Source organism: Suricata suricatta, chromosome 4 (assembly GCF_006229205.1).
Source record: "Suricata suricatta isolate VVHF042 chromosome 4, meerkat_22Aug2017_6uvM2_HiC, whole genome shotgun sequence".
Lineage (NCBI taxonomy): Eukaryota > Metazoa > Chordata > Mammalia > Carnivora > Herpestidae > Suricata > Suricata suricatta.
Genome location: NC_043703.1, coordinates 105,412,299 through 105,421,394, shown reverse-complemented (window position 1 = coordinate 105,421,394; position 9,096 = coordinate 105,412,299). Strand labels below are relative to the sequence as shown.

Here is a 9,096-nt window from a genome sequence, read left to right as displayed (position 1 = left end):
CAATAGTTAAAAAAAATTGCTTACCTTGAAATTAATAGGATGTGGAAGATACTGATTTTCCAGAAATCAAAACTGTAGTCACAGACTGATTTCTTACTAATTCATTTCTGCTGGCTGAAATAGGATCAATGCTCTGAAAAACATCCGGCATAATGTTTTGTAGCCTTTCTGTTCTTGTCCTCCTCCTTGGTTTCTTTTGTAGTGATTTTCTGCACCAGACCACCACTTTCTGGAGGATATTAAAGTGTTGAAAATTTAGATAAACTATACTGCTTGTTCCTGATAGTAGCACTGTGCTCTTATATAGTTTTAGAATTTTGCCGAATGTGACCATCAGTTGGCTGACCTTGGTGCACGTCTCTGTTGGTGTGGAGCTGATATGGGAGCAGTGCAAAAATACTCAATATCAAGAGAACAACATTGGTAAGAAATGTCATCTGTATTAATTTTTTTTTCTAACTCTTTTATTTTGAAACAATTACAGACTCACAAGAATTCATAAAAACAGTAAGTGTCCTATGTACCCTTCATCCAGCTTCCCCCAAAGGGGGCATCTTAATGCAGCTACAGTATAAGATCAAAACCAGGAAATTAACACTGGTATATTTCTGTTAACTAGACTATAGACCTTATTCAATTTTCAGCATTTTAAGAACCTAAACTCATTTGTGTGTGTGTCATTCTAGGCAACTTTATTCTACATACAGATTTGTGTAACCACCTCTACAATCAAGATCTGAAATTGTCCCGTCTGTCCCTCCCAAACAACTCCACGTGCTACTGGGGATTTCTTTCTGAATTTCCTTTCCAGACAACTACCTGTTTCTGGGGGAATTGGACTGTATGAGTTTGCTAGGGCCACCTTGGCAAGCAAGGTATCACAAACAAGGCAGCTTAAACAACAGAAACGTATTGTCTTGGTTGTGGAGACTAGAAGTAAAGGTCGGGATGTCAGCCATGCTGGTTCCCCCGGAGGCTCTGAGGGAGAATCTGTTCCAGGCTTCTCTCCTAGCTTCTGGTGGTTTGCCAGCAACATTTGGCCTCCCTTGGCTTGTAGATACATCTTCCCAACCCCTGCTTTCATCTTCACCTGGCATTCTTCCTTTGTGTATATCTGATTCAAATTTCCCTTTCTGTAAGAATATCAGCCATAATGGATTAGAGTTCACACTAATGACTTTGTTTTAACTTGACCATCTCTTTAAAGACCCTACCTCCAAATATATTAGGGCTTCATATAAATCTGGGGGCACACAACACCCTACAACAAGGACTAATTTGTATTTCCTCAAGCTACATTGAGTCCTGGGTGAAATGTGAGTTAATGGAATCCTATTTCCAGATTATTCCATGATGTCGAAATGCCTGATGCCTAGAATACCAATTTTTTAATACTTCACTAGAACTTTAGGGAAACCAGATAAGCTTCTAAACCTATTTCTCAGTATCTTTCCCAAGATGGCTCTCCAATTCATTTCAAAGACCATCTTTCCTGCAACAGATAACCCATTGATGGGCGTTTTTATGAATCAATGAACTCAATGAAAGAATTCTCTGGGATCTAAGAAAATTCCAACACCTGAATAAGTAAAAAGAACATAGAGAAAATGACGGGTTAATTTGGGAGCTAAATAGTAAATGGAAACTTTCCACACTAGATTGCTGGTTCTCACCAAGCATGAGGTAGTCTGAGGTCATCTCTATATTGTATGGTTCCAAACACCTTTTTTAAAAAAGAAAGCTCTTTTTTTTTAGTTTACTTTTTTCTTTTCTTTTTTTTTTTTTTAGTAATCTCTACACTCAGCATGGAGCTTGAACTCACAACCCTGAGATTAAGTGTCACATGCTCTTTCAACTGAGCCAGCCAGGTGCCCCATGAAGGCACTTTCAACAACAATCAACCAACAACAACAAAAGCAACCCGATTCAAAAATAGGCAAAGTATTTGAATAGACATTTTTTCAAAGAGGATATACAAATACCCAATAAGCACATGAAAGGATGCTCAACATCATTGGTCATTAGATGAATGCAAATCAAAACCACAATGACATCCTAGTTCACACCTTCTAGGGTAGCTGTGATTTTTTAAAAAAGAAAACTAACAAGTGTTGGTGAGGATGTGGATAACCCTTGTGGAAACCTTGTGCATTGCTGATGAGAATGTAAAATGGTGCAGCTGCTGTGGAAAGCAGAGCCTCAAAAAGTTACACATAGACATACGTATAACCTAGGAATTCCACTCATGGATATATATCCAAAAGAACTGAAAGCACGCACTCAAAGAGATACTTGCACACCAACGTTAATAGCAGCGTTATTCACAATAGCCAGAAGATGGAGACTGTCAACAGATAAGTGGATTTACAAAATATGCTATATACACATGACGGAATACTCTTCAGCCAGAAAAAGGAATGAGATTTTGACATCTATGCTACAACAGAGATGCACTTAGTGAAGTAAGCCAGACACAGAAGGACAAATATTGTAGGATTCCGCTTATATGAGATACCTAGAACAGGCAAGGTCACAGAGAGAGAAAGAGGGTATAGTGAGTGGGGAAGAGGACGTTATTGTTTAATGGGAACAGAGTTTATATTGGAGATTAAAAAAAAAAGGTTTGGGTATAGATAGTGGTGATGGGTACACGGTATTGTGAATATATTTAATGGCATTCATTTGTATACTTACAAATGGTTGAAATGATAAATTTTATGTTATATATATTTTACCACCATAAAAAAATGTAACATGCATTAAAAAAGAAGGCTCTAGCGGTGCCTGGGTGGCTAAGTCAGTTAAGTGTCCACCTTTGGTTCAGGTGATGATCTCACGGTTCATGAGTTCAAGCCCCACATCAAGCTCTATGCTGACAACTGGAGCCTGCTTCAGATTCTGTGTCTCCCTCTCTGTCTCTCTGCCCCTCCCCAACTCACACTCTGTCTCTCTGTCTCTCTCTCTCACTCTCTCTCAAGAATAAATAAACATTAAACATTTTTTTAAAAAATAAAGAAGGCTCTATTTTGAGGGAAAACAGAACTCATAAGCTCATCAGCTTTTGCCATGAACCCAATATCAAGAGTCACATGTTCACCAACTGAGCCAGCCAAGTGCCCCTTCATTTTAGCACGTTTAAGTGTCCACTTCAGCATGTCACATTGCTGTGCATCGTCATCCATCTCCAGAATTCTTTTCATCTTATAAAAATGAAATGCTGTACCCCTTTGACAATAACTCTCCACTCCCTTTTCTCCCTAGTCCCTGGCAACTACAATTCTATTTTCTGTCTTTATGAATTTAACTACTTTAGGTACTTCATGTAAGTGGAATCCTACAGCTTTGTCCTTTTTCAAGTTGCTTATTTTATTTAGCATGATGTCCTCAAACATCAGCCATGTTTAGCATGTATCAGGGTTTTCTTCCTTTTTAAAGCTGAATAATATTCCATTGCATCTATATATCATATTTTGTTTGTCTAACCATTCATTGTCGGACTTTTGGGTTGTTTCCACCTTTTGGCTATTGTGACTAATGCTGCTGTGAGCATTAGTGTATAAGGATCTCTTTGAGTCTTGGCTTTCAATTCTTTTGGGTGTACACAAAGAAGTAAAATTGCTGAATCATACGGTAATTTTATCTTTAACATTGTGAGGCATGGCCATACTGTTTTTCCCACAGTGGCTGCACCATTTTACATTCCATCCAACAATGCACAAGGGTTCAATTTCTTCAGATATTTACCAACGCTTCCTTTTTTTTTTTTTTTAAGTAGCCATCCTAATGGGTGTGAGGTGGTATCTCACTGTGATTTTGGTTTGCACTTTCCTAATAATGAATGATGTTCAACATCTCATGTGCTTATTGGTCATTTATATATCTTCATTGGAGAATTGTCTATCCAAGTCCTTTGCCTATTTGAATTAGCTTGTTTATTATGTTGTTGAGACATAGGCATTCTTTACATATTCTGGATATTAATCACCCCAATGAATTTTAGAATATTCTTATCACCCCAAAAAGAAAACCCACACCACGTGTCTGCTACCCTGTATCCCCATCACCTATTCTTGGGTTGTTCACACCAATGTTGTTCCTTTCTTCAAGAACTATCTTGCACTGGCTTCCTTCTGTTTGGATGCTCATCTAAGGCCCCTCACACATCTGACTGACTTGCCCCAACTATGTTGGCTCAGATCTTGCTTTCTCCAGAAGGCTTTGTCCTACTTCCCAAGGAAGGGTGACTCTGCTCACACCCTAGTCACCCACTTATCCTTCTGCATCTCCCACCAGAACACATGCTCCCTGTGTGCTTGCCTGGCACATGGTAGGTCCTCAATATATATTTGCTGCATAAATATATATTGCTGTTTTCCCACATAGAGTTGGGACTATTGCTCTGAGACCTGACAGAGAAGACTAGGTTGAAGATTTAAATGGGACTCTGAGAACTAACTGTACCTAGGAGATGGCTGAAACATTAAATTATATTCAATGTTTACCAAATACGAATATATATTTTATTAAACAAAGGTATGTCAATATACATTAGTATATATTACTAGCATATAAAGTATATACTATAAATAGATATGTATTAAATAAGTATATATGTAGTTATTTAGAATCTGAATATATACTTTATAAACTTTGCTATGTTCAAATTTTTTCAAGCAATTGCAAAGAATTCTCAAGTTACTCTTTTCAAAATGTCTAAATTGTGTTTTAAGCCCAGAGACATTAATAACAAGTTGGGCAGCTCCAGATATTCCATTTTTGACTTGAAATGCACAGAAATGTTCAGGGCTGAGACTTAAGGAGTCAATTCCGTATGCTTCATGCTCACAAAAATCACCTCTGCCTGTCGTCCTACCTCCTGTAAGGAACCTCTGGCTTTCCGTGGGAAATGGGGAACTCCCAGTTAAATAGTACTTGAATTTTTTGGATAACATAATCAGGAAACAGTTAAAGTTTTGGTTTCCAATTATTTCAAAAGTACTCCTGGGTGAACCAGGGGAATAAACTTGGGACATAATAATGACTGAGTATAAATTTCATTAAAAAAAATCTCCTAGCCCTCAAATGAATGATGACAGCATTACTAAGCCCTCACTAAGTATACTCAGTCTCCATGCTTCATGTAGGCCTCACAACAGCCCAAAGAGATAGATGTCATATGTCTCTTTCACAGATGCAGCTGCTGAGAGTTAGAGACGTTATGTAGTTTGTCCAAGGCCTCTCAGCTTAGAAATAGTGAAGCCAGGATTTAAGCTTCAGGCTGGTCAGACTCGATGCCCAGGCTCACTGTTCCTGCATGGAACAGCTTCCCAGTGTGTCTGGAAGCAAAGCCAGGCTGCCTGGTGTCAGATGGTGGCATGGATAAAACCGTACGATGGCAAACACATGACAAATGTACCTGTGCTCCTAATTCATGATGGGCTTCCTCTTCCATCACTGCTTTTCGTCTTTACAAGAACCCCAAGCGTGCGAGGACAGGGCCATTATCCCCATTTTAGAGATGAAGGAACTGAGACACGGGCAGGTTAAGCGACTTGCCCACTGTCTCACAGTGAGACAGCGGCACAGCTGATATTAGAACTCAGGTCTCCTGGCTTTTAGTTAAAAAGCTTTTCTCCATTACAGCACAACCTCGTGGCCTTCAGCTTTCAGACTCTGATTGAACAACAGCATATGAATTAACTGAGGTTACTGTATTATCCCCTAAAATGATGGCTTCCCATTAAAAAAAAAAAAAGAACAGCAAAAATTCACCAATGGAACATGTGCAAAATACATTTTCACAAGGTTATTCTTACCCAGAGCTGTTTTAAAAAATTATTATTCTCCATTTGGGTTTTTGGTCTATGATCCCATGGTACGTGCAGTTAAATGGTAATTTAAAATTTTAAACAAACAATGTTGCAGAATTCATTTCTGGTTAACAGGACTGATTTGAAAAGATGGTGGGTTTGGAAGATGTATGTTAAAAGGAGTTGAGGAGCACCTGAGTGGCTCAGTCAGTTAAGTGCACGACTTCAGCTCAGGCCATGATCTCACAGTTTGTGAGTTCAAGCCCCGTGCCGGGTTCTGTGCTGACCGCTCAGGGCCTGGAGCCTGCTTCAGATTCTGTGTCTCCCTCTCTCTCTGCCCCTCCCCCACTCGTGCTCTGTGTCTCTCTCAAAAATAAAAAAGAACATTTAAAAAATATACAAATTTTTAAAAGGACTTGAAATATTGGTTGACCTGCACAGTTAAGGAATTTAGAGACGTTAATTTAGAAAGAAGGAGTTGTAGCAGTGGTTGAGTTTGGTGCACCTGAACGATAGCGTGATGAACACTGTGTGGTGGTAACATGTACTTCACAGGGCATGCATGCTGGACAGCCCGCAATGGGGACAGCCGCAGTTACGTGGCTACCACGTACTGTATATGATATGCTCACTTAGCACGCTTGTGGGGATTTGTGTTGGTTTTACTGAAAAATATTTTTCCTTGTGGAAAGTATGATGTCTTTAAAACACCTCCAGGTTTACCTCTCAGACTGTAATTCAACAGATACTGATTGGGGCCCTTTTCTGTTCAAGACGAGGTGCCAGGTCTTGAATCAGGATTTTGGATGTTCTTAGGAGTCGGAGCCTCAGGGGGGTCGCAGGAGCTGCCGCCGGGCCGCCGTGCCCCATCTCCTGCCCTCTGCTCTTTGGCAGGAGCCTAAATCCTCACCTCATCCATAAAGGTGCTTGGGGGATTCCCAGTTTCTGAGCTCCCAGCAATCCAAGAAGCAGATGTTGGAGAGGAAGCCCCACCTACCTTCAGCTTTGTTCCCAGGCCAAATAAAACCAGAAAAGTCTTTCTATTTTGAGAAGAGCAATTTATTCTGGACTCATGTTTTCTCCCACACTTGGGCAGGTGAGATAATCTTAATGCAGTTTTATCAGCCTTAACTCTTGAATTCTTGGCTGCTAAACTTAAAAAAAAAAAAAAAACACAACTCAAAGAAGCATAAACCCTCTATTTCCATACCAAAGAGCACTAGGCTGTTCTTGGAAACCTTTATCTCTTTCATGGCGGTGCATGTCTCATATTCTGTCACAGAATGGTGAGAAAATCAGCCATAAGAAGAGAAAATAGTGCGACAGAAACTTAAAACTAACTCGCTGATAACAATGAAGCAATAAGCATGTGTTCTTTCTCCTCTCTTTCTTCAGCAAATACATTGAGAAGAAAACATGTCTTACATAAAGCAATCTTTCCCATCTCCACGTACATGAAGACTCAGAAACGCAGAGGCAGCCTTGACTTCACACCACATGGATTCAGCACCGCTTTTGTTTTCTCGGGTTGCTCAAGTTCTTAGGAACTGCCTCTCCACATGGATTAAAACACAAAACAGGACAAATTAAAAGGTGAGTCTGAGGAAGTGGAACACAAATCAGGTTCATCCCCAAGCAGAAATAAGTGGGTTTTTGCGTGTGGTGGAAGTTTTATGGATGCTCCGAAGGTCACCCAGATGTTAAGGGAAGTCTGCAGTTACAATTTCACGTCTGTGCTTATGTGCCATATGATAAATCACGTTTATCTCTCCAAACATTTCAGCCACTTGTTATCATTTTTCAATTATCTTTACTCTGTTCTAGGGGGCTTTCTCAGGGATAATTTGTCTCTTAAATCTCCTGTTTTTTATTTGCCCCCAGTGAGAGAAGCAGGAAGTCCACAGCAGATCTTGGAAATGAAGGAGTTGGCTGTTCCCCACAAAATGCTGAGCCGCTCTTAACCCCTTTACCCCCATGAAGCTTTTTTAACCTGATGAGAGAATGGCTAACAACGGAATGAATCAAAGGATGGGAATATGAGTTCAAAAACTGGGGAACTTTCCTGAAGAAAAGAGTTTAGACTTGGGGAAGCATCAAATATACTCCCCTCCAACCAAAAGTACAATAAAACTAAAATACGTCAGAGTTTACGTAAAATGTGTATTTATGATTTTGTATAGATTCACAGGATTAAATTTCTATTTTTAAATATTTAAATGAACTCTTTCCCTCTGATTTGTGAATATCAATATTGTCACACTTAATATGTAGATTAGTCAACTGTATTGAAAATGGTAAAGTAAGGATAAAAATAGGACCTCCATGCTGCTGTTGTAAGGATTAAAATATGTAAAATGCTTGTAACAGGGTAGCACAGAGTAAAGTGCTCAATATTTATTTCTATTATTGTTATTTTTATTACTTCTAAATGTATTCCCATATTTATTTTACACAAAATGGGGATCAAGTTATATATACTCTTTTGCCACCTACTTTTTTTTTAGCATAATAGCTTTTAGAGAGCTTTCTCTGTTAACAATTATACATTTATATATATTTATTTTTATATAATATATTTTTTTTAAAGAAAGAAAGAACAAAAAAGAAAGCAGACGATACCAGAAATTTGTTGGACTCACCCAGTCTTAAAAATGAATCCCACACAGTCATCTGGGTGCCTCAGTCGGTTTAAGCATCCCACTATGGGTCAGGTCATGATCTCACAGTTTGTGGGTTGGAGCCCAGCATCAGCCTCTGTGCTGACAGCTCAGAGCTGGAGCCTGCTTCAGATTCTGTGTCTCCCTCTCTCTCTGCCCCTCCTCCACTCATGCTCTGTCTGTCTCTGTCTCTCAAAAATAAATAAATGTTAAAAAATTTGTAAAAGATGAATGCCACAAATTCACCAGGTCATTCTCCTCTAGATTTCTATCATATAATTCAGTGTTGCCAAAGAGAGCAAAACAAATAACATCCAGGCTCTGTGAGCTGACTCGGCAACCAGACCTGAAGCAGGCAGAAGGCAGTTGGTGTGTAGGAGCATCTACATGGCTCACATACAGCTGGCAGGCACAAGTGCCCCCTGAAAATTTTGTGATATCCTAGGGTGACAACATGGTAGAGAATTAACACTTCATTATTGTTTGGGGACTTGAACTTTGAACTCAGGTCCCATCCCCAGGTATAAGCTGATTCGAAGTTGTAGAAGCAAAATATTCTGGAAGCCAGCTTGCCTTGCTGCTTGTCATGTCCTAGATACTGGTTTTGATCTAAGAGGCTTCTAGAAGGA

General features: G+C 39.4%; 1 long non-coding RNA gene across 1 annotated transcript; it reads left to right on the top strand.

The window, feature by feature from the left end:
• Positions 1 to 324: 324 nt before the first annotated feature.
• Positions 325 to 7,990, top strand: LOC115289007. The gene is made up of 3 exons (XR_003907330.1): positions 325 to 423; positions 7,206 to 7,403; positions 7,692 to 7,990. It is a non-coding gene; the product is annotated as an uncharacterized LOC115289007 (long non-coding RNA).
• The last annotated feature ends 1,106 nt before the right edge of the window (positions 7,991 to 9,096 follow it).